Here is a 25,864-nt window from a genome sequence, read left to right as displayed (position 1 = left end):
AAAAATAAAATAAAATGCTTTAATGCTTATAAACAACGTTTTCTCTAAAACAACATACCAGTCTGAAAGAACGTCCAGTCAGCCCAAAAGTTAAGTGATACATTCAGCAGCCTCGGCACCATCAGCCTATAATGGTCTATTCACAAAACACATGTAGTAACACGGATGTTGTTCAATTAAGAAAATGATCGAACTTGCATGACACAAACTGTGTTTTACAAAATTGTAGATGTTTAATATTATCTAAGGTTGAGTTCTTTGGTAAGCAGTGTCATTTTTGAGAAACAGTTGTTTATAAGCCTGAAAAACTATATTAAACTGGCTCTAATTTAGCTAGCCATTAGCCTAGCTCTAAAAGCTACCATAGTGTCCTCACCTTCTCTTATTGTTGGAAATAAAAGCCAGCTGGACCCAGTTTATTGGAGCTGCCATGTTGTATTTTTGGAACCAGCGCCTGCGCACCAAGAATATGGGGCTTCAAGTCCCGCCACTCCCTCGCACACAATCATGGTGTCACATGACCTTTCTTTTAAGCACGATGGAACTAATTACAGCTAAATGTGTTAGAAAAAAAGAATATTTGCATACATACAGCAGTAAGATAAGAACTACATGAATAAACAAGAGTCAACACCAAAGAAAAAAAAATATCTGAGGTCAGTTTTACCAACAGCAGGGGACGGGACCTAAAACTTGTGTTGGAATTAGCTGACAGGGAAAGTTTGTCTTCCATCTTTAACGTCCGGGTTCATGTCAGAGGTCTGTCAGTATTACAGTTTTTGGGCTAGCCTGGAGGAAGACTTCTGCTTCCATTCCAATACTTTGTGCTTTCTGACATGCTTGGAGTATGTAAAGGCTGATACGGTACCAACTATTATCACTTCAGTAATCACCAGCCTATCCTGGTGGGAAGATAAGATCCACTTTGGCCTTGGCCTCCATTGGTCTAGTTGTTAGCTTCTCAGTGTGGTCAGAATTAAATTCTGTTTCATTCTGTTTCGTTTTTAAATTCTGCCATTCAAAGAGCTATCCACAACAGGTAAGGTGTTAATTGTTTATAACCTTTTTGTAGAGCATTCAAAAGTCTGAACTATTTCTTTATTAAACTTCAATCCTCCTGCAAAAAAAGGGCCTCTTCTTTACCGAGACTTTAACCCCACACGGGCTCACCTTGAGTTTAGATTTAAAAGTGAGCGCTGAGAAAGTTTCCATCTCCGGCAGCCGAATGTGAAAAACGTGTTCAAAGTATGCACATAGATCACCCTGCATCATAACGCTGAGACGTCCAAGTGAGGGAACAGATGAGCAAAGCACGTTTGTGTTGAGTAGAAAAGCAGCCCGGGTTTTACCTTTGATTAAAAATCAAGAATTTAAAGACCACCAAGTGAGAGCACCAAAAAAGTCCGACTTTTATTTTTAAAGTCCCATAATTACAGTCTGTTTGTTTACTGGCAGGGCTATGCAGGCCAGGTTTTACTGGAATAATGAGTTGTTAAACTCCCATGTTGAGCTTTGCAAGTGTAATGAATCATTATCTGAGTCGTAAAAGAGATTGTGGGGGAATGATTTTGGAAGATATGAGACTTCACCAACAAACTACAACCATGTTTAGATCTCTATAGTGGCAGCTTTCATTACTGAAACCTCACAAGGATTCCCTCAAAAGCCGTTTCTGTCAAACCTGGTAGATGGCTTTATGCCCAGTCTCCTGCCTCATCCAACTGGCTGTTTGAGCCATTTTTGTGTTGGCTAAAGTCAAGTAGATGCAGTGGCCATCTTGAATAGGGTTGACTCCAAAAGTTATTCAGTGTAAATGTACATCCAATGATTACTTTCTGAGAGTTTCACTGAAATCTGTTCAGTGGATCAGGAAATGTTTTGCTAAAGCTAAAGACGAGCACACAGAAACGTGGACAAACACCTAATCGCCCTCCTGCCCCTGGTGGTGTGTGATAATTATAACGTAGCCTGAAACAAAGTTGTGTGTTATAAAATAAATAAATAAACTGAAACTGTTTTTTTAACTTGCATATTAATGTGGCAGAAGTGCAGGGGTGAGACATCTTGCATTGTTCACTGATCAATGAAGTCTTATTACCACATGAAATCCTTCAAAATAAAAGCACTTTCAAAACACTGTTCTTTGGTTTTATTTCAAGCAACACTAAAGGAACAATAACATGCCAAAAGTTGCAACAAAAATCATGTTGTCTGTTCTTGATTCAAATGCGTTCAATAAAACATGGTTTGCTGAAGCACATTTTCACAGCTTCTCATTTTACACTATTCTTTTTTCGTTCTTAATTTTTCTGTACATCTTTTGCATCCTAAATACTTCTGTAGCTATTAGCTATCGTTTTGCTACTTTAGCTTTTATACTCTTGATACTTTTAGCTATTAGCTAACCTTTTGCTGCTTTCAGCTAGTGTTCTGCTGCTTTTAACTCTTTTCTAGTCTTTTGTCACTTTTAGCTTCTAGCTCATGTTTTGCTCCTTTTAGGTTTTAGCTAGCATTTTGCTCCTTTTAGCATTCAGCTAGTGTTCTGCTTATTTTAGATTTAACTCTGTATTTGCCGTATACTCTGTGAAAATGCAGTTTCTCTAGTTTCCTGTTGTGATGCTTGAGTGAGAATCTTTTCAGACAGTGTCTGTAAAAATGTTATAAAACTAAAAAAAAAAATTTCCAGCAGCTGTAATGGGAGTAAGTTTCTGAAGAGCAATGAAAGTGTAATGAGAAATACACTCTGCTGTGTGAATCACTACTGTTACAAGTCAGGGTGGCACGGTCACTAGCAGGTTTTTCCCCTCACAGATCAAAAGCATGCATGCTGGGTGTATCGGTAACTCTACATTGTCCCTAGGAATAAGTGAAAGAGTGAATGCTTGTTTGTCTTTATATGGGTCTTTGATGGACGCTTTTCACCAAGTGACTGATGGAGACGGGCCCCGGCTCCCCTGCAACCCAGAAGGAAAAAAAAAGTGGGTAAAGAAAATGGAGGGATTCATGGATGGATGGATGGTATGATTAACTGCACTTTTCTCAGGAAAAGATTTCCAAGAGGCTGAGTTTACAGCAGGGATTTCAGCCCTACAGCTGGCCGGTCTGGAGGCTTGGCCTTGAGTTGCACAATAAGTCAGTGCCTCAGTGCTCCCAGTCAAAACAACTGGTGTCAGGACCACATGGTTTACATGCCTGGTCTGCAGCAGGCCTGCCAGGACAGCCGGGGGCAGGCAGGACAGCAAAGGGGGAGCTTTAGCATTTCAAGTGTTCTTGCAGTTTTTCCCCTTCAGAGATTTGTAGTGACCCAGACTGGGACCGGGTCAGTAGTGCTGGGACTTCCCGGTGACCCATCGCAGGCGTGTGTCCAAGCTGAGAGGACGTGCTGCAGGAGCGTGGAATATATTAGCCAGAGAAAATAAAAGCAAACAGAACTCGTTCAGTTAGAACAGACCCACCTCTCATGTGTTGGACTTTGTTAGCTTATGAAGTAATTGAAGGGCCTTGCATTCCTTGAAGGAATGCATATCACTCACCACCTTTTACCCCAGAGTTTTAAACTTAGATCGTTTTATAGAGTTATAGCCATTTTGGTCAAACCTTGTAAATGATGTGTGATACTGCAAGCTCTAACGAGATGTGTTAGGGCTCAAGAAAAGTGTTCAAGATGACCGTCTGGTCGACTAATAATTAATGCCAAAGTTTTAAGCAAAGATGTCGCACAATGTGCAGCACGAGTATTTATTGTGAGTTACTCTCAGCTGCTTCTAGAACAAACATTAGCACAACATCTGTGAAACTGAAAGACATTTTTGTATTTGGCGATGTTGAATAGCTGCAAATGCCATCTTGAATTGAGGTGAGTCCAAAGATTAATCAATTGTGGATGTACTAACTGATATCAGGTATTAGTACCAACTGATCCACAACATACACCCTGAGTGTGACATCTGGTAATATCACATAACATTATTTTCAAGGTTTGATCAAAAATGCTACAACTCTGTCATTTCTCATCTTTAAGATGAGTTTAAAACTCTGACAATATAGGCTGCGTGTGATGTGCATTCCTTCCTGGTGTGCTAGGCCTTTCATTTTTTTTTATCATTTCCATATGCTTGTTTTGAATCTGTGTAGTAAGGTGGCTATTTTGTGTGTATCTGTGTAATAACTGCCCTTGTATATAGAGAGAACAACCTAAAATAAATGACTAAATGCAGATGGCTGACCAGTCTTCCACACAGACGCTGACAGTGGCGAGAAAAGTCTCAGCAGCTGCTAAGCCACTTGCTTTCAGCCGTGTTGCTGTGCTTCTCCCGCATGTTGACCGTAACCACTGGGGATTTTCTCAGGGTAACAAATAGGTTTCCTTTCCTTCTCTGATGTCCTTTGAGCTTTTACTGCCATTTGGCCAGCCGTCGTGGAACCACAGAGGGAGTGGAGCTAGATGGAAACTCCATATAAAAAGAAAATAAACCAAACTTACTTCAACAGCAGCATTGTTTAAAGAGATAGTCTGGTCGTTTTTGAAGTGAAGTTCTGTCTAACTTAGCATCTTATCAGTCATAGAAAATAGTATGGAAAAACAGGCTACAGGCTTCATCCAGGCTAGGTTAATGGCTAGCAAAGCAAGGGCCTTTTTCAGGCTTATTAAAACCAAACAAAACAAAAAAAACTCATACACATACATTTGCGTAGTAACACAGACATCTTTCGGGTTGAGAAACCAGCAACAAATAAGCAAATGTGCAAAAGTGTAGCGGTTTGAGCTGATGTAGTTTTCTTTCACACTACTGTTTTTTTTTTGTTGTTGTTGTTTTTCAAAAAAAGACTTGTCATAAGTTGACAAACTATACAAAACTGTCCCTTGTTTGGCTAACCATTAGCATATCAAAACTTTGCATCCTTTTTTATTTTATTTTTTTGTCCTGTTATAACATATCAGGCATACCAGATAGAGAAGATGGCCTCTTACTTGTGCCAGAACAGCTTTGCTCTACAAGAAGGATATCTCAAAATTAAATCTTAATTGCATGATTAACTTTTTTTGAATCTAGCATCAGAGTAGGGAGGTCACATTGTTGTAATAGCAATCTGTTTGTATGACATGACCTTCAACCATCAGGACTGTTTGTGAATCTGTGTGTGTGTGTGTGTGTGTGTGTGTGTGTGTGTATATGTGTATATATATATATATATAAAGAAAAAAAACTTTGCATCCTTCTCCATACTCTGTGCTCTACATACAATAAAGTTCTAACTTCTGATAACTATTTAGACAGAACATTACTTCTAAAATGACCAGACTATCCCTTTAAGAGAAAACAGTGTTGTGGATGAGAAATGCAGGGATAACATATTTGACACAGAGGGGAGATACTGAACAGCCATAATGAGTTTTCGTGGTGGAAAAACGACACACCATTTCATTTTCCCCCTCTGTGCTAATAAGACAGTCAACTCCTCTCCCCTTTGGCTCATTTTTTGCCTCCTCTTTGGGCTTGTGGAGCTTCCCCTCACTCTGTGTGTGGTCTCTGCAGGAGCAGCAGAGTGGCTTCGAACTGACAAAGGCCACTGTTGCAGGTTCAAGTCATCTTTCTTTCAGCTGCAACTGTAAAAGGAGAAAACTGAAACACCAGGTTCCTTTTGACACAGTTTAACACTCAGTTAATTTGACAGATACCGAGCTAAACTCTGATGTATCACAACACATACTGCTCCGACTGCTAACAGATTGTGCAAGCTCTTGCAATATCGCGTGAGATCGCTCATTAACACTATCATGTTAATTAAGGTTTGACTAAAACAGCTGAAACTCTATCATTTCCCAACATAAGATGAGGTTTTGCTGGCGTTGTTCCTGCTGTTGACATCATCAGCATGTATTAGATAATCAGTTTGGTGAGTGAGATGTAGTTCAGGGGATTTGGGTTTGGAGGCAGACACACAGATCGTGGTCAGACTGATCTTTAAATCACAGGTCCAGTTAGTGATGAATGTTTAGTCGGGTTACAACCCTGCTCATTTCTTAGAGCTGCTAAAGAGACTGAATGCATGGTTTGGTGTTTCAGGGCACCATACCCGTCTGCTGCAGAATGAAGCCCTGTGAAGTTTAAAAGTACAACACACAGTCTTGTAGTACAGCTGTGCAGCTTCATCTCAAAGGTGAGCCAGCTACAGCGCTTACAGCTGGTTGTGGTGCAAATTGAAAGCCAATCCACAAACCACCACTCCACAAGAGTTTGATGTAGTTTCCACCCTGAATAAATCTGTGAAACCGGTCACATCCTGAAGTTACACATTCACAAACATTTCACTCTGACAGGTCGTGTAGTCAGAACTGAAACTGACTGACCTTCTGCAACTCAATAAAATATGGAATGAGAAATAGAACTTCTATTTACAAAAAATACAGCATACGTGAGCAATAAAAGGATTTAAAGTCCTAGCTTAGTGAAGCAATGCATATCACCTGCCACCTTTTCTGCCAGAGTGACGAACTATGATCGTCTTATTATGAGTAGGGACCCCGTTATAGTCGCTTTGTTCATATTATTTAGAAGGTTTGTCCAATATTTGTCTATATCTGATCCTGGCTGATCACATCTAGGACTTAAGGCAGGGCTACAACTCTTTGTTGGACCGGTAATGTCATTTGGTGATTGTTCAGGTTTCAGCCCCCTGTTTTCATTAGTGAGTTTTGTTTAATTCATGCTACAGTTAATCTTACCTGTGCTCCTTGTAGATTCCTATGAGTATCCCGCCTGTAGTTCTAAAGTTCCTCTGGGAAATATTCATGATCTGTTCTGTTGGAGCCCTCCTAAACTAAGTAAGGAGAAGTCATTTCAGCTGACCTGTCTAAATGTTCAGCCTGCCTGTCCGCTCAGTCCCTTGAGCACTTACCTCTCCTGGACTCCCGGAACTTTGCCTTCCCCGGAAACCTGCAAAGAAAGTAAAGAAACAAATGCAAGATCCTGAAAATATACCTTTGTTCAACTCACCTAAAGATTAATTCTAACCTCTGCTCTGTTCCCTTCTTTAGACACTGTATATATCCATTTCCTGTGCCCTCCAAAATAAAACTCTTAAACTAATCAGAGTTCCTTTTTGTAAGTTTGTGGTACCAGCACTCAAGAACCATGTAGTCAACTTCGTAAACATTACAATATTGCTTAAACATGATCTGTTAGTGCTCAGAGTTTGTGTTGAGGAAGAGTAGCAGCTACTACCACACAGAATTTTAGCTTGATCTGTAAAATTGACTGAGTTATGGCCAGTGTTGTATTTTCTAAAAGTCACTTAGCTGTGGTAGACATTTTGAATGAGGGTGACTCCAAAAGTTAATCAATTGTAAAATGGTTACTTTTTGAAAAATTCAAATCTGTCCAGTGGTTCATGAATTATTTTGCTAATAGTTTTAAAAAACAGATCTTGTGCAATCAGCTAATTCTCATAGTACATGTTGGATAAATCCCAGCTGCTAACACACCAACTCTTAGCTCAATATCTATAAAATTGACAGAGTTCCAGCTGTTTTTGTGTTTGCAAAGGTTGCTTACATTGACATTAGTAAAGATGAACAAAGTGTCTCAGCTTACTCTTGCTCAAAATTGAAGACAAGATATATTTTTTGGGGGGAGCTGCCATGTTGTAAATTTGGAGCCTGAGTCTGCTCACTCAGGATATGGGGCTGTACCCTCGATATGAAAGTCCTTCCAACTCGCTAACAGGCTGTGACACTCATGGTGTAACATGACACTTTTCTTTAAGCCTCAAATAACCAATTTTTTAAAAATTGTACATTTGTCAGCATTATGTGACATTCATTTACATGGAGGGGTGTGATGTAAAAATTGTAATAAAGCCAGCCACTAAGGGGGGCTCATCCATTGTGGCTTCAACTTCCAGCTTCTGGTCCTCTCTCTAGTTATATTACATCATGGTGGTTGGTTAGCTGTGGCAGCCATCATGAAACAGGTTTAGTCCAAAAGGTAATAAGTTTTAAATGTGCATCCAGTCATTAGTTTCTAAAGATTTCATTAAAATCCATCCAGTAGTTCAGGAAATATTTTGCTAACGCAGAGACATAGACAAAAACATTATCACCCAATCTTCAGATGTAGTGTCCTTTCTGAGAAATTAAAAGAGATCTTCAATCATAAGGATTCTGGTCTCGTTTAAAACCTGGTACTTGTAGAAAAACATTGAGTAGCTTGTAACTCATCTTATATTTTTATCACCTGCTGCAGAAAGTTGAAATGTGGGCAATAATGTTTTTGCCTGTGTGTGTTCATTTGTCTGTTGTGTTAGCAAAATATCTCACGAACCACCGGAGGGATATTAATGAAACTCAGAAAATAAATGGCTGGATATGCATCTGGAACTAATTAACTCTTGGAGTCAGATTTAAGGTGGCTGTCGTAGTTAATCAACCTTCGCAAAAATGGCTCGAACTCAGTCAGTTTTACAGATGGTGGTAGTAGCTGAGAGTCATTCATAACAAATACTCTCAAGTGCTAACAGATTGCACAAGATCTTGCAATACTGAATAAAATTGTGCGCGTTATTTTCGAGGTTTAACTATAACTCAGTCATTTTTCATCGTAGAATCAGCTCAATTTAAAACCAATATGGAAGGTAGAGGGTGATATGCATTCCTTCAAGGAATGCTAGATGTTTATTTTGGGAAATGTAGTTCATTTTCATTTGGCTCAGAGGTAAATGAAAAAATGAGCCACTTTCATTCCAGTAGGCAGCTGCCAATAAGTTTTTAAACACAAAGAGCAAAAATGAGGAAAACACCACCTCTCTATAAGCTAACGCAGCCTCCTACCAACCAAAGCACCATAAATGAAACTTTTTCACTTTCAGACATTCTGCTAAACTAACAAGTCCAGCCACTGGTTGGAGCATCAAATACAGAATAGAGATCTTCAGATCAGGCTTAAAGTCATAATCAATTAATAACCTAACATTACTTGAAGGAATGCATATCGCCAGTCACCTTTCATGCCAGACTTTTAGACTAAGATCATCTTTTGATGAGAAATGGTGGAGTTGTAGCCATTTTGGTCAAACCTTGAACATAACATTATGCTCAATCTCATTGATGTTACATGACATGCTATGCTCAGTATTTGCGGTCAGTGACCTTAGCTACTGCCACATCAAATACAATGATGTAGATTCTCAGTCATACAGGACATGACGATCCTAAGTGATTCAATAGAAAAGGAACTGGACCTTTCTTTATTCTTGAAGTTGTTTCATCTCACATCCAAAAATCTTCTTTAGTTCTTCAGGGTTGGGAGTTCCAGGCTTGTAACAATCAGAAGAATTGGGCCTTCAAGGTCACATGAGCTGAGGAATGTTCAGACCTCTATATTGGAGAAACAAAAGAGCAGCTACACCAACAGACGGCACAACACAGAAGAGCCATCTCATCAGGTCAAAACTCTGCGGTTCATCTACATGTCAAGGACAAGGGACACACATTTTAGACAGGGAAGACAAATGGTTTTAAAGGAGTGAAAGAAGCCATCTACATTAAATACGAACAACTAACATTAAACCTAGGCGCTGGCTTCAGGTTCCATCTTTCGAACTTTTATAGTGCAGCCTTGACTCTTCTCTCCACGCAGTTTCACAACCATCCATACCTTGAAACATGTGAGCAGAACAGCTCACGTGTTGGCTTCATTAGAAAGCATTCAACAAGTATCAACGACCCAAAAGACTCACAGCATGGAGGGGTGGGTCAGCAACGCATATGACCTTAACAGCCCAGTAGTTGTGATCGTTACAAATGCTTCTAAGCCTGGAACTCCCAACCCAGGAAGAGAGGTGAGATGTCTGTAAAAATCAAAAGATGTAGTTGCCTTCTATTGAACCACTTAGGATTACCACGTCAAATTTTAGCTGGTTATCTGTAAAATTCACTGAGATATGGCCATTTATAGGGCTAGACCGAAATGCGTCCATTTCCAGCCAACACAAAAATGGCTGCATTTTTGTGTTGGCTAATGTCAATTAGCAGTGGTTTCTATCTTAAACTGAATTGACTCTAAAAGTTAATTAGTTGTAGATGTACAACCAACAATTATTTCTGGCCTCGACAATCTGTGTTTGTGCAGAGAAACAGGAAACGAAGTGTGAAAGAACCCAGGGAAACAAAAGAAAAATATGGAGATGGAACAGCATAGTGTCTGATAAAGTGTGTTGGAGCTGTGCAAAGGATGAGGCAATGTCACATGATCTCCTGAAGCCCTACAGATGTGGTGTGTGTGTGTGTGTGTGTGTGAAAGCTCAAAGACAATGGAGACTATGAGAGCATGAAATGGAGACAGCCCAGGACCGTAAATGTGGGTCTCTTTCCTCCTCTGAGGAGGTTTTGGCTGCAGTTCTGCTCTGCTGTCAGAGTGACAACATCCAGCTCTGATGAGGGGTTGGGTTCATACAGACACAAAGGAGCTGAAGTTAGACCTTGCTTTAACAATCAGAAACCCCATCTCTATCCAGTACCACCAAAGGCAAAGGGCAGTAACATTTTTGCCGTATGTATATGTGCTCATTTGTCTGTTTGCCAAATATCTCATGAACCAGTGGATGGATTTGAATGAAATTCAGTAAATAATCATTGGATGTAACTGTACAGCTGATTCACTTTTGGAGTCAGGTCAATTGAAGATGGCCACTACGGTCAACTGACCTTAAACAGCATAAAATAACTTAGTTTTACTGTTATTGAGCTAAAATTTGATGTGGTAGTAGCTGAGAGTTATCACAACACATACTCTAATTGTGAGATAACAGACTGTGTATAAGGTTATTTTCAAGATTTGTTCTTACAATTATTATCTAACAGAAAATGTTGCAGCACCCAGTTACCTTTGTGTCTCACAAACCAATAAAATAGAGAAAAAAAACATTTTCTGTGAAAATTTATCTGTGCAGCTTTTCCTCATTTGCTGTTTTGTTTGTTCCCCAATCTGCAAAGCAGTTTGCACCAATGTATGATTGCATTACAACACAAACCTCCGTCAAGGCGATATCGTTAAATGGTCTGCTTGTAGCCAAACATTTCACCAGACTGAAGAGTGGAAATGCCCCGCACAGGCACACTGAAAACCCAACAATAACATTTTGTTTTGTTGGGAAAAGCACCACATTTGTACCACCGTCCAGGTGTCCTCAGACCGTTAACTGTTCAGTTGACACGTTGACAAGAGCAGAAACCGGCATGAACTGACCTCCTGAACAGAAACCTGAACCACATCTTCAAAGCAGACGACTCTGAAGCCATAAATCTGCTGCTCAGTCAGCGCTGAAAGGTGTTTATCTGCATGCTGATTTATAAAAAAAAGGAAAAAAAAAAAAAAAGGCTGACATGGCAGCAAACAAACAAACAAAATAACTTATTTAAGCAGCAGATCACATGGACTACAAGGAGGGAGAGAAATGTCTTTTTTTTGTTTTTTTTTAAATGAAGCTCTACAGCTCTGTGAGCAGCTCTGTAGCTTTGTCAACATTACAGCTTTGAGATAAATGTTTGGTAGCAACATCTGCACAAACTAGGCCACGGCAGGAACTCTGTCAAATGTTACAGCAACCTGTCAGTAAGATGTCCTTTTAGTCTGAAATACAAAGCTTTAAATAACAGGTATCATAAAGCCTGCAAGTGGTGGTATCGCTGAAAGTGTTTGGTTCTGAAGTGACTCCTTAAAGATCTCTTAAAGAGGATCCAGATGTGTTTGGAAACAGATCAGAACTCAGAGCTCCCCTGCAGTTTCTTTTCACTGAGCTTGCAGCGATATTTGACATTAAGTTCAACCACACTCTGTTAAAGTTCTGTAAAAGTGCAAAGCATATAAAGAAATGTGAAAAAAGTAATTAGTTTTGACTTGAGTTGCCCACACAGTGTTGAGATACGAACTAATTCTGCACCAAAATAAAAGCCTAGCATTTCTTGAAGGAATGCTTAACACCCGCTACATTTCATGTCAGAGTTTAGACTGAGGTCAGCTGAGGATGAGAAATGAGTTCTGCTGTTTTGGTCCAACCTTGTAAACAATTTTGTACGCAGTCTATGTGATGTTGCAAAATGTCAGCCTCAGAGAGTGTGTTTTAAATGAGTCTCAGCTACTACCACATCAAATGTTAGCTCAGTATCTGTAAACCTGACTGGGATATAGTCATTTCTGTATTGGCTAAGGTCGATAAGCTGTGGCAGCCATTTTGAATTGGACTGACTTCAAAAGGTAATCAGATGTAGACGTACATTCAGTGATAACTTACTGAAAGTTTTATTTAAATCCATTCAGTGGTTCATGAGATATTTTGCTAACAGACAGACAGACACAGACAAACACATTATTGTCCAGCTTTGCCTTTCAACAGTGGGTGATAAATAGCTGACGTTGAGCATTCTGAAAATTCTTATTCACCCAACCTTTTCTTCCCAGTGATATATATTTTTAATATCATATATCTGCTTCTTTCATCATATTGCTCATGTGGTAACCAGCTCTGACAGAACTAAGTTTCCAAGATGAAAGAAAAAGCTTTTGGAGCTTAAGTACACTGAAAAAAAAAGACAAACCAGCAGTAAGGGAGTGAGACAAGGTGGCAAAGAAAGAAACATAGGTGAGGAGAAGTATACAGAATGTGGGGATTAAAAATAATTAACGGAGAGGAAAAACTGAGTTGAAGTTGGGGGAGGGAGGGGGTTTTAACAGACTCAGGCAGAACAGAAAGGAGAGGAAAATCTATTTTCTGCCATACAATTCAAGAAACAGACCGCCATATGTTCCGTGTGCTTGTGTGGCATCATCTGTCTGCGTAAATTTAACAAACGTGGCTGTGAAGAAGTTTTTAAAGAAAGGGGAGAGGAAGATAGCGCTCAAATAAAGTTACTGAATAAATGTTGACCTAAAAGGGAATACAAGTGGGAGAAAACATGCAAAAAGAACGAAAAAAAAACCCAAAACAAACAAGAAAAAACTGTTAAAAAATGAAAATAAAAAGATGATTAAATTTGGTTTTCCTCTCTTGTAACCAAATTTCAGCATGTGCTCTGATTTTAGCAACATGCTGCCCTCTGCTGGGCAGAGACTGTAATCTTCCTGTACAAATGTTTTCATTGTGACCACAGAAGGGAGCCAGAGCTGATTTTTATTTTTTTTTATTTTTTACATATAACTGATTCTCCTATAAAAAAGAGTTTGTGGTCACCTTAAAAATATGAGCACTTGGTTGATTTTGTTCACACATCCTGAATGAGTAAAGAGAAATTAGAGGTGTTAAAAAGCAAAGCAAATTTTTTAAGAGGTAAAATAATCTTAAACAGGTCAATTTGAATGATCTGTTGAAATATTTTTGTTTTTTCTTATGTCTGGTACAAGATTGAGGTATATTTCTGTCAGGATGTAAAAATGGAACAATGTCAACTGATTTTCTCAAAATAACCAAATTTATCCAAAGATCAAAGCATCAGAGACCACAGAAAATATATCTGCTCATGTATTTTATGAAGGAAAATTCTGCATATTTTATGCAGGAGAGTTGCAAAATAATGTCCAGCCCCTGATCCAGCAGCTTGTAGAACCGCCTTTAGCAGCAATGACTCTCAGTAGTGCTTTTCTGTTGGACTTTATTATCCTCTCGTATGGTTGTGGAGGAATTATGGCCCACTCTTCTTTCCAGTGTTGCTTTAGGTCATTGAGGTTTGCAGACATTTGTTTTTGCTCAGCTCTCTTAAGGTCCCACCACAGCATTTCAGTCACGTCGATGTCTGGAATTTTACCGGACCGTTACAGAACCTTGAGTCTTTTCTTTTTGAGCCGCTCTGTTGTAGATCAGCTGCTGTGTTTGGGCTCATTGTTCTGCTGCACCAGGACCCATTCTGGTCCAAGCTTCAGCTGTCAGACAGATGGTCTCACATTTGACTCCAGATTCCTTTGGTCTACAGAGGAGTTCATGGTCAAATTAATGACTGCTAGGTGCCCAAACCATCAGCCCTCCACCACCGTGCTTCACAGTTGCTATGAGGTATTTGGTTTTCAACAAACATGACGCTATGCATTCTGGGTAAACATCTGTACTTTGGTCACATCATTGTTCCAGAAGTCTTGTGGTTCCTTTAGATGAAGCTTTCCAAGCCTAAATCTTGCTGCTATGTTGTTTTTGGAGAGAAGACTTTCTTCTACAGTCCCTCCAAACAAACCATACTTGTTCAGTCTTTTTCTAAATGTCCTGTCATGACCTTTAACCTTTAACCTGCTAACCAAGGCTTGTAGAGTTTGAGATGGAACTCTTGTTTTGTGTGTGTGTGTGTTTTCTGAGCGTTGCACAGTCTGACCTTTCAGCTGAGTATGTTAGGATGTCCACTCCTCAGAAGATTAGCAGCTGTCTCAAATGTTTTCCCCTTGTGAATAATCTTTCTCCCTGTAAAATGACGGACTTCAAATAGTTTGGAAATTACCTTTAACCCTTTCCTGATTGATGGGGAGCAACAGTTTTTCTCAGGTCAGTGCTGATGCCTTTCCTCCTAGACGTTGGGTTAACCCACACCTGTATGCTCCAAAGCAGTAAACTAACAAAGTTCCTGTTTTTATAGAGGTGATCACACTGATGATGATCAGATAATCAATACATTTGATCAGCAGATGTACTATTCATATGTCAAAGCTGTTGGCTGGATAAATAGTGTACTAAGACTTTTGGGTTTTGTCATTTTTATACTTTTTAAAATGTTTAAAATAAAATTTCTCAAAGAAACACATACACATTTTTTCAATTTCTTCCAAAACACTGTTTTCTTTGAAATCTGTTGCAGCATACAGGCTCTATTTTTCTTCTTTTCTTCTTCTGTTATCTTCAGCATTTGTTTACTAATTTTAGCTTTACCACCTGTTTTGCTAATAGCATATGTTATGTTCATTTTAGCCTTTATTCTGCTTGTTTTAGCTTCAGCACTCAGCATTAACGCTGCTTTTTCTTGCATAAAATGCAATTTCTCTAGTTATTATTACATCATGATATGTAAAACCCTAGCACTGAAAAAGGGGGGGGACTTTCTTTTGCCCACAACCCTATGTGGAAGCACATTTTATCACAAACAAAGTGATTTCTGAAAACCTCAGGATAAAAAAGTTGTTAATGCTCACCAAGCTGGAAAATGTTGCAAAAACATCTGTCTGACTGTGGTTTGGATTTTTTTTATCCACAGTCAGACAGACAGTGAAGAAACAGAAACAATTCAAGACCACTCTTATCCTCTACAGGAGGGGTTTTAACCAACAAAGATCAGGAACAAGGTGTGTAATTGTTGCTAAGGTCCCAAAGAAGCCCAGTGTAACATCAAAGCACTTCTATTCTTTGACTGACTGTAACATTCATGAGTTCAGCAGAGAAGAAAAATTAATTTTCTGTTTAAATGATACAGTTTGAGTTAGATCCAAAACCGCTGCAATTATTAGAAGAGATATATTCTATCTGTTAGGTAATGTCATGTTTTGGAGTTTTTTCTTGTAAAGTTAAAGGCTTAGCAATCCTTGAAGGAATGCTTATCACCCACCACCTTTTATGCCAGAGTTTTAGACTAAGATCATTTTATGTTGAGAAACGAGGGAGTTGTAACTGTTCTGCTCAAATCTTGAAAATAGCTTTATGAGTGATCTCACATCAGCCCTTGGAGTTTGTGCTGTGCTACTACCTCAACAAATTTGAACTCATTATATGTAAAATTCACTGAATAGTAGACTTAAAATTTTTTTTTTTTTTTTTAGGATAAATCAATTAGCTATGGTGGCCATCTTGAATTGGACTGACTTCCCAGACATAATTTGAGCCCGAGATCTCCCAACAGATCGCATATAACATTTTTTTCACAATTGAACAAAAGCGGGATAATTTAGGATGATTTGAGTTTAAAACTCTGGCCCGAAGGACAGTGGGCGATATGCATTCTTTCAAAGAATGCTAGCTCTTTAATTTTAATCCTGATTTTATCCAACACACAAAGCATCCAACTGTTGAAGATGAGCTTTCAACATGAATATCTGGATTTGAGTTTCTTGTACTTGACGTCACCCTCTACAAGCTGCAGATGCTGTCTTTGTAGTCCAAATGCTTCCATGAGCAAATATGTTTTCCAGCTGTCAAACACAGCAGCTCTCTTGATGACCAAATGTTTCTGCTAAAGACTCTTTGATGGTTTGGCTGTGCACACAGATAAAACAAAAACGTAAATAACACCAGATTCTGAGACAAACAGCTACCCTTCGGCTGCAGCCCTCCTCCGATTCACAGAAAACGCTCGTGGTTATTTTTGAAAAACTACCACCAGGCTTTGTAGCAACAGATGCTGCCATCACTGGCTTACTCCTCTCTCAGACTGACGCAGTCAATTTGTCCTTTGTCCAGTCCTTGTCCGTTTCTGTCTTTAAGCTTCCAAACACCCCCCCCCATCCTCCAGGAAACGCTCGTTTCGTTTCGCCACATCCTAAATGAGGCAGGAAAGACATGGCTGTGTGAGACAATTAGAATGGACCTGTTTCTGAAAGGAGGCCGTTCAATAGCTGCGGACACGTCACAGAAAGCCTCCTTGTGTGAGCCTGAGTGCAGAAACGAGGGCGGGGGGTGGGGCAAAAGGTCAGAGCCTCGGTATTGGCTTCTTGGAGGGGGTGAGTAAAGAAATGGACAGGACAATCAAGCACTCTCTCCCTGCCCTCGGCCCCAATAGCNNAGCAATGCCACATCCCATTGAATAACGGACACTTTGATCAAAGGGGAATTGCTGCTCCCCGTCTCTCGCAGGACTCGGTGAACTGGAGGGAAGGATGGAGGACACTCTGGGTATTCAGTTCCTGTTATAGTGATTACGACACAATGGAGCCTCATGCTGTGTCAGTTATGTGTGATTGTGCATTAAAGCCTTCACAGTTGCCCTCCACTCAGACACACACACACTGTACCCATCCTGGTCCTTCTCACCCTGAAATGAGGACCTTTGAGCAGGTGGTGTGATGGCAACAATCTGAATGTGTCTTCAGCCAGCTGTGAAGACGTGGGCCAATGATGAGTCTTGCTTTACGAAATGGTCCACAGGAGAAAAAACACCCAACTAAAGAAAGAACGTCTGAATGTTGGACATGAAAATTATCTTCTAACACATAGTTTGCTTTCCTTCAGCCCTGCATACTTCAGCGGTCATTTTCTTCTTTTTTTTAATCGCCCACTGTTTATTGTGAAAGGGATTTTGTCATATACAGTATGGTTAAGTGTAAAGTTTTTTTTTACTAAGTTTTACCATAACAGCTATAACTCCACTTTACGAACAAGATGATTTTAGTTTAAAAGTCTGGCATGAAAGGTAGCTGGTAAACAGTCCACTACCATATGTGTGTACTTGTACTCATGAAAGTTTTTCAATACCACTTTATGGTTCACCTCTCAGTTGAACACTCACTCCTTATCAGTTGGTGGCAGTAATGCACCATCAAGTTATTGTTGTTAAAGTTGTTGTTACTATCCACCAATAAACACAATAAACGAAAAGAAAAATAAGTTGTTTTAAAATGAACAACTGAGCAGAAGAAGATCATTTGAAATATACTGATCTGAGCCTGAACTTCCCGAAAATCTCCCCTTTTTCCCTTGGTATTTGAAAGCCAAGCATAGTGGCATCACCTGGGATATTTCTCAACCTTGGCGTCATTCACAAGCTACAGAAAACATAAATCAACAGTTTTCCAGGCAGACTAGTCTGCCTCATGAGTCCATAAGTGTTTTAGGAGTTCCCTGAAAGCCAAACTGATGATGTAATGAGGGAAGAGAAGTCATGTTATCAAAGGAACATTAAAGTTGTTATTTTATTATTTGCTAACTAGGAACTTTATTTCATTTGACACTCAGCTACATCTCTCCTGCATAACAACAAACCTTTTTACCTAAACAATCTGTAATGGCTCATCATGAACTGAAATATACTTGGTCACTTACAGCTTCTTCACACATATTATTGTATCTGCTAACATGCTGTTCACAACCCTCTTAGGTCCTTTATTTCCCCTCTGTGGTTTGAAGCATCTCAGGTGTTTTTGTGCCATATTTCTTTCACAGTTTCCACACCAACAGGTAATGAAGGAAAGACCATGACAGACTAGGGCTGTTTTCAGTTTTCAGTGCTTCTTTGATAATACAATGTAATATTACTTGGTAATCTACATTTTGAATGTGCTGACAAATTATTGACTTACAAGGAAAAATAATAATTTATTTGTCTTGCATTTTACACCATCAAACATATTTGTTCTTGCTAGTCTGATAGATAAAACTTTACGTATATATGGGCTGACATTTATGGACAAGGGCAGAGAACTCACCACTGTTGGAATGCTACTATATGAGCAAGCAAAGAGAGAGGGGCTATATGGGAAGGATGTGGGATCTATGGAAACATAGGTACCCATCATCCAAACTGACTACGAAACAACTTCCAACCCAGTGTTCCAACATTTGAGACCGAAAGCTGCTACCACACCTCGAGACTGACAAGGTACAACAACGATGCTACAGCAAGGGGGAAGCAGGACAACAGGTCAAGGGGGAGACCCCACCATCCCCACGATCCAAATATGAGTACCAAGCCCTATTGAGCCCTAGAAGCTGAATACGAGGGCAGCTGACCTGAAAAGTAGGATTGTGGCACTTATGTCCTGCACCCCTTACCAAGGCTAAGAGACAAAGTACCCTCTGAATGTCTGCCAGAAGATGTGAATGCAACACTGCTAAGTATCCCTACTGACACCATCCCAGAGACCAATAAGCTGGTATATACCACAGCAAATGTCCACAGCAAAAGTGATCCTTGACATACTTGGCTATAAGATCAAGCCTACAAGTAATATGGCGCATTGTCCCCCATGAAGGAGGAGGTTGAAGCTAAGATCAAGGCAACTCGGAGAGAAATCAGTCAGCTGTCAGAGCAACAGAAAGGTGCACTGAAGAAGGATTCACCACAGAAATACCGCAACTGGAGTACATCAGGAAGAAAGCCCCAATGATGATCTGCTAAGTGAATGTCTTGGGCAGCAGGAACCCAGTGTGGAAGAGGAGAAAGAGGAACCATCATGGAAAGATAAGCTCCTGCAGGGCACCAGCAGATTGAGGAAGTGGCTGATATCAACAAATTCTACCAGTGGCTTAAAAGACAGCACAGAGGCACTAAAGATGGCAGCACAAGAGCAATGAAGGCTGGGGTCTATCATACCAGGCAGGAAGATGCCCCTGAGACAGTCCAGCACATAAAAGCAGGATGTAAGATGAAGGCAGGCAAAGCGTACATGCAATGTAATAATCAAGTGCCTCGAATATTATACAGGAACGTCTCAACCGAGTATGGACTGGAAGTCCCACAGTCAATGTGGGAGACTCCAGCAAGGGTGGTGGAGAATGACAGGGCTAAGATACTGCAACTGTACCATCAGGAAGAAGGAACATAAGAAGCTGGAGAAATACCAAGGGCTGAAGCGGAAATAGAGAAGTTGTGGAGAGTCAAGGCCTCAGTGGTACCAGTGGTCATTGAAGCACTCGGTGCTGTGACCCCCAAACTGGAAGAGTAGCTCCAACAGATCCCAGGAACAACCTCAGAGATCTCTGTCCAGAAGAGCGCAGTCCTAGGAACAGCTACGATATTGAAGAGACCCTCAGACTTCCAGGCCTCTGGAAGACTGGAGCTTGAAGTGAAGGTGGAACCACCCATGTGGAAAAAACAAGGTAAGGTGGGAGTTTATATATATATATATATATACATTATATATTCTCCTCACATGGTAGATAAGTATGGACATTTTAAGCAACACTTTTTGAATTCATCTGTATTTATTCATTTTTTCTTTGATTATTCTGACAGTGAGCTGGGGCTGCAGTAGCTAGGTGGTCAGTGTTGCAGTCTTGAATTCCAGAGGCTGTGTGCTCAAGGCCAGATTGCGTCAGGAAGGGCATCCGGTGTAAAACATTTGCCAAATCTGTCATGCGAGTTCGCTTGCTGAGGTGACCCCTGCAGAGGGGAGAAGCCAAAAGAAAAAATAACAATAACAATAACATTCTGACATTCATGACCATTGTTTCCACTTTCTAATGCTTTTAAAATGAACCATCCCACTGTTAGCAAACAACTTGATGAGTCACTACCAGGTGCCGGTGTAAATAAAAATACAAAACAAAACAAAAAAAGGATGGTCATGATGGTCATATTTTTTCTTTCAATCTGCTTATTTTAATTGTACTTAGAATATTCAAAAATCCCTGCCCTTTCATATTACCGTTATTTAGATGGGATTCTATATCATTTACAAGCAGAAATAGCAGCAGCTAGTTGTAGCACTTCCATTGCAGCATCATGCAGTAATATCACAATAGGTCTGCCAGAATAATAGTGCAACATGAAGACATTTTTAAATAGCAGTTATATGAATCACCATAAAATATTTGAGATTGAAGAAGCCTGCAATCAACTTTGATCCTGATCCTGCTCTGATGTTAGATGTTAGTTCATCAGTCAGATCAGAATTTAACTCTGTTCACCCAAACTGTTGAAAGAGCTATCTACAGCAGGTAAGATATTAATTGTTCATAACCTTTAACAATAATTTCAAATCCATAGATCTGAACCATTGCTTTAAAGTTTGAGGAAATTATTTATTTATTTAAGTGTACTTGAAGAGAATTAAAAACAGTTTTTTGTTTATAAGTATGTTTTTTAGTGTTAAAAAGTACGAACTTGTGGTTTTTGTATGGAGGATGTACGCCATGTTAAAATCTCATTTTCTGCACTGGAGAATGTTAGGCTCAGAAGATTTTGTTACATATGGGGCTGGGCCATCACACAGAGCACCTAGTGTCTCCCTCCTGCTGGGTTCGGAGTTTCCTCTCACCACCTGATTCAGCATCCCACATCTGCCCCGAATTAGCATGCTAACGGACATACCCAAACCCCTGGAGCCAGCCAACAAGGGGGCTGAAGCAAACAGATCCCCGTGATACACAGACTAATGCAGCCAGACGGACGGCCCACAGGAACGCCTCACATGTACCACAGAGGGAATGCAAAACATCCTGCGTTCAGCGGCAACTCAAACTGCACTGCACATCTGGGTTGCAGATGTGCCGTTAGCAGAAACAAGGCTGCAGCACAGTTCTGCATGTGTGCTTGGATGCTTGTAAATGTGAGCAACTGAGAATATCCATATATTTACACAGAGCACATATTACACATTTGTTCTTTATAATGTGGCCGTGCACATGTGTGTCTATATATATATATCCAAATGGGCCGTAGCAGAGGCAGCATTTTTGTGGGTGGAAGAAGGGAAGATCAGAGGCGTAACCTCACAACATTAAATACAATCAGCCATTGAGAGCTACTTTTTATTTAGAAAGGTGTAAAGACTTAACATGCATGAAGTCAGAAGAATTGTTTCATGTCAGTGGAAGACAAACAGACAGACAGAGATGGTCTGAGCACTGCATGAACTCTTTGTAAAACCATAAACGGAAGCAAAGGGGAGAATAAATCAACAGAAATGCCTATAAATAAATAGAACTGGAGAAAAGCAAAGGTCTGTCCTGTGTTCAAACATTAAAAGAGCAATTTTGGAAAGATTTATGATGCAGTACTGGACTGAATGTTTATAAAGAAGGTATTTTATTTGAATAAAAATCTGCTACTCACAGACCATCTTACTTCAATCTGAAATTCATAAAAGATGTTAGTATTCTAAATATTTTTTTTATAAAAATTGCATTTTCTACAAAAATGCAGTGTGAATGTTTAGGGCTAAATGACTGCTGAAATTGCAGAAATAAACTGAATTGCTAAAGCTAAAGAAAGTGAAATCCTAGTTAAAAGTTGCAAAAGGTTAGAAAGAAGCTAAAAGTTAGATTAAAACTAAAAGTGGTAGATTGGTTGCTAAATGTAGCAAACAAAATGATGTTGTGGCAGCTGTAAATGAAAACTCACAAACTTTACTACAAATGTATTATCATGCCAGGCATCATTTTAGAACTGCTTCAGTTTCCTCCAGTCTTATTCTTCTGCCGTAAGGTATCGCAGTAGTACCATTTAGTGGTAAGAAGTAATAATAGCAACAACAGCAACATAAATGCATTTACTGTGTAGACTTCGAACACAACATCACCCTTGTAATCCAAACAAGCATCTTAGTATTTTCTCAGAAAGACTAGTATTACTGAAACACCAACTAAAATGTCTGCAATTTAACTTAAAAAATTACAACTAGCAGACTTGTGTTCACGTTTTTTATTTATTTTTTTCTCCACAACCTTTTTATTTATTTTTTACCAACTTACAGTAGTTCATCACATATTCTGTAAACTGCTACCAAATGACAGGCAAATTTTTAGAGCTTGTTCTAGTGTGAAGTCCTCGTCCAGTAGTAACTTATGTTTCACAGCACTGAGATAAGCATTAGAAAAGAGCTGATTTGTTAGTTCACTTTCCATTGCTCCAAAGTAACATGGTACAACCACAGCTCTGACGTCTGCGACATATTAGCTCATTGTTTCATTGGCAGGTTGCACATGTCTAAATGGGTGTCTGCTTGCTGTCCCCATTGGTCCTAAATAGTGTAGTAAAATGGCATGTTGTCTTTCATCTGGCCATGTGTCTCTGGTAGCGTTTATGATAAGCATGTAATTCTCCAACATTTTCCACCATGCTGTAAATGGTATAGGAGGCTCACCAGCATGATTTAAGAACAACAATGGATTTGGTACTGAAGCGCTCATCCTTGTTGTCAATTTTGTTGTGGTGGGTGTAAATTAAATAAGGAGTAAAACTCACATGCATGCTACCATATTATAACATGTGTGCTATGATGGCAGAACTGCTTCAGCCTCTTCCATTCTCATTCTTCTCCACACTGCCGTGAAAGTTTAGGGCCGTGTCACAGCAGTGACGCCTAGTGACAAGACGTAATTATAGCAACAACAGCAACAATTTATTCAAAAGGCTAGCTAAAGCTAAAACAGCAAATGGGTAGCTAGAAGTTAAAAGCAGCAGAACAATAGCTAAAAGTATCATAAGAAGACAAAAACTGAGTGAGTATCATGAAGCACATTTCAAAGGGAACAATGGTTTGAAGGAGTTGAAGAGATCGCAGTGTACTTTTTTTAATATGAACATATTTGTAAATAAAGTTAAACATGTTAAATAGTCTAAAATTTTCCTATATCAAATATCATAGCACCCATCTCCTGAATTTTGATATGAATGACTATGTATGCAGAAGCAGTTAGATTGCAAAAATCTTCCAGAAAAAAATGTATATATTAATATATAAAGTGTTTGGTCCTTTGAGTGTGTTTAAAACTGTCGTTTTGACACTGAAGTATGGTTGCATGTCTGCTGCTGTGAAATGGCTTTTGTTATAAATTTGGCCTTGTCTTAATTGCTAGTGAGGTGCTGTTTGAATGCTATAGGCAGCTGGTTTGCACTTACGTTGTATTTTCTTTGTGACAATTTTGTTAACATTTGGTTGATGACATTTCAAATGACTAACTAAGTATAACATGGAGCCAGCTACATACCATATTGCTGTTGAACAATGCTGACATAAAGATTTTCTTTGAGTCACCTTTGTTTCTGCTCCATCGCAGCATTTGACTAAGAAAACTGTAATGTTCCCAAACAGTAGACTTTAATGATAGTAGTGGATCTCCAAACTTTAGCTTGTCTGTGTTCTCCATTTTGTTTTGTTGTGATCTCACTTTATGTGCTACTTTATAAAATATGTGTGGCGAAATGCAGAATTCCACACTTTAGTTCCGCACATAAATGTTCTGCATGTGTACAGGTTTAAAACAATGCTGCATTTGTTTGTTACACAAGAAAGGCCTGTACCGAAACCTTTTGCTACAAATAAATGTATTGTTATGCTAATGTGTCTCTCCATAACATTGGCAGGATTGTTCCTCTCCCTGCAGCGCCACCAAACACACACTGTACTGTAGTTGTCCATGATAATGCAGAACCAAGATTCATTACTAAACATGATATGATGTCACCCATCATCAATGCATGCCTCCTGGTTATGGCACCACTCCAAACACAGCCATTTCTGCTCTGGTGTTAATAGCAGCCTACACATGGAATAGTGAACCTGTAGTCCAGTTGATGCAAATTTTCCAGACACAGTGCAGGAGGACATAAGGTGTTATAAAGAGTATGGTACCTGTGTCCAGAAAGCAGGTGAATATGGCGAGAAGTTCTCAAATGCTTGGGGTACAATGTTACAATCCTTCTTTGGTATGGTAAGTGTGGGTTCCCTTAGGTGCCCAATTTATGTAATTTATGTATTTTCCTATGAAATATCTGTTATCATTTGGTCAGTGTGAATCTAATACAGTCAGGTTGCTAAATAAATGTTTGTAGCATACACGTTACAGATTAAAAATGAAAAACAGGATGTTTGAGTATTTGTAAATCTTAAAAAGACTTAAAGCAATGATTTACATTACAGTATATTTAGTTTAATTTAGTGTACTCTGGATGTGTATAAACAAGTCTAAAATCTGATTTAGAAGCCTCTCCAGTATTTTCCTTTTATTTACTGTAGATAGCAGTAAATCCAAAAGAAGGTTAAAAACAAAAACAACTGCACTTCTATTCTGTAGCTGAAGACATTTTGCTTCTCATCAAAAAAGGAAATTTACATGCAAGTAATAAAAATGTATATAAAAAATTATTGTTTTATCTTTGCAATGAAAAGATGCAAAATTTCTGCATTCCAATTCTGAGTCTGTTCATTTGTAAAGCTCAGAGTTCAACAGATGGACGATCCGAGGACAGAAACTCTTTTTCATCCTCTCAGTGTTCCTGATGGCAGCAAGTAGGGGAGTGAGTGTTCGGGGTGGTTGGGTTGTTTGAAGATCTTCTCAGCCTTCGACCTGCACCATTTGTAATAAATGTCCTGCAGTTCGGGGACAGTTGTTCTGATGGCCCACTTGGCTGTGCAGACCACCCTTTTAAGTACTTTGAAGTCCTCTTTGGCGCAGCTGCCCATCCAGGTGGTGATGCTCCCACTCAAGATGATCTCAATGCTGCAGATGTAAAAGTTCCTGAGACCTTGGGGGGGGAAGCCTAGAGTCTCTCTGATGCCTTCAGGCATCTGAGATAGAAGAGGCTGTCTGGCCTTCTTGACTGTTCTGTTTACATCTGGTGACTAGGACAGGTCCTGCGTGATGGTCACTCCAAGGTATGTGAAATGGTCGATCCTCTCCACCTCTGCCCCACTGAGCCAGAATGAATAGATGTTGCTCTGCTACCTTCTCCTGAAACCCTAATCAGCTGTTTAGTTTTACTGACATTTCGTAGGATGCTATTCTCCCCATACCAGGTCTCTAACTGGAAGATCTCCCTCCTGTAGTCTTCCTCATTGCTTTGGGAGATTAACCCCATGACAGCTGTGTCGTCAGCAAACCTAATTAGGTTAGATGTTACTGTCTGATGTGGACACACAGTCATGGGTGTTCAGTGAGTACAACAGAGGGCTCAGCACACACCCTGGAGGAGATCCTGTGTTGAGTGTGAGGGAGGATGATGTATGGTTGTCCACGCATACCACCTATTGTCTGCCGTTCAGGTAACTGTGGACCCACCTACACAGATAGGCAAGTCCAAGGTCACACAGCTTAGTGACCAGCCTGCAGGGAACTATGGGTTTGAATACTGAGCTGTAATCAACAAACAGAACTCTCACATTCTGACTTTAATCTCAAAATTCTGAGAAAAAAAGAAAGTCAGTCCTCCCCACTGTGGCCCTAATCCTCTTCCGTAGTTTCTTCT

Source organism: Kryptolebias marmoratus, linkage group LG10 (assembly GCF_001649575.2).
Source record: "Kryptolebias marmoratus isolate JLee-2015 linkage group LG10, ASM164957v2, whole genome shotgun sequence".
In the NCBI taxonomy this organism is placed as follows: Eukaryota; Metazoa; Chordata; class Actinopteri; order Cyprinodontiformes; family Rivulidae; genus Kryptolebias; species Kryptolebias marmoratus.
Note: the sequence above shows the minus strand (reverse complement) of the source record.